Source organism: Citrus clementina, unplaced genomic scaffold, assembly GCF_000493195.1.
Source record: "Citrus clementina cultivar Clemenules unplaced genomic scaffold, Citrus_clementina_v1.0 scaffold_6, whole genome shotgun sequence".
NCBI lineage: Eukaryota > Viridiplantae > Streptophyta > Magnoliopsida > Sapindales > Rutaceae > Citrus > Citrus x clementina.
The window spans coordinates 10,493,909-10,494,795 of record NW_006262139.1 but is presented as its reverse complement, the minus strand read 5'-3'; the positions used below and the strand labels follow the sequence as shown (position 1 = coordinate 10,494,795).

At 39.9% G+C, this 887-nt stretch overlaps 1 non-coding gene across 1 annotated transcript; it reads left to right on the top strand.

Annotated features, from left to right (window-relative positions):
- The first annotated feature begins 580 nt into the window (after positions 1-580).
- Positions 581-684, top strand: LOC112097576. The gene has a single exon (XR_002905107.1). It is a non-coding gene; the product is annotated as a small nucleolar RNA R71 (small nucleolar RNA).
- The last annotated feature ends 203 nt before the right edge of the window (positions 685-887 follow it).

The following is an 887-nucleotide window of genomic DNA, read 5'->3' as shown; positions in this document are numbered from 1 at the left end:
ATTCTGAAATGAATCCTCCCATGGTCTGGGTTGAAAGTAGTTCTGGTTCTGATTATATGGTCTAAATGGGGGCTGAGAGGCTTGAGGAATTTGAGGAATTGGTTGCATTGGTGGAGCTGGAGCTGCTGGTCCATTCTGTTGGAATCCTTAAGACCATGAAAAATTGGGGTGGTCTCTCCATCCAGGGTTATATGTGTTGGAGTATGGGTTGTAATTTGATGGTTTTCTCATTACACCTATGGCATTGGCTTGATCTGAGTATGAGTCATGGTCATGTGGTTCTGTTATTTTAGCAGTCGATAACGATGCTATTTGTCGAGCAAGACCTTCAACCATCTCCTTGACTTCTTTGATTCCCGAAGTTGACTCGCCAATTTGAACCTCATTTACTCCCTTAATTCTTATAGTATTCCTGAGTGATCGACTCCTTTGTTGGGAATTATCCGCTTGTCGCTGGAAGAATTCCCAAATCTCTGATGCACTTTTTGACATTAGCTCTCCTCCACTTGTTGCCATTAGCCATTCTTGCACATTTGGTAGTAATCCCTCCAAAAAGTATTGGCATTGGTGCCATTTCTCGTACCCATGATGTGGACACTTCAAGAGTAGCCCATTGAATCGTTCCCATGTTTCAAAAAACTGCTCGTCTTCTCTCTGTGTAAACTCTGAAATTTCCCTGCGAATAGCATTGGTTTTATGCACTGGGAAATATTTATTCAAAAATTTAGTTACCACTTGTTCCCATGATGCAATGCTATTAGCAGGCAATGTATTAAGGCATGAACGAGCTCTATCCTTTAAAGAAAATGGGAATAGTCTAAGTTTTACATTATCATCTGAAAAATTCTCATATTTAAATGTTTGACAAATAGCATGAAAATCATTCA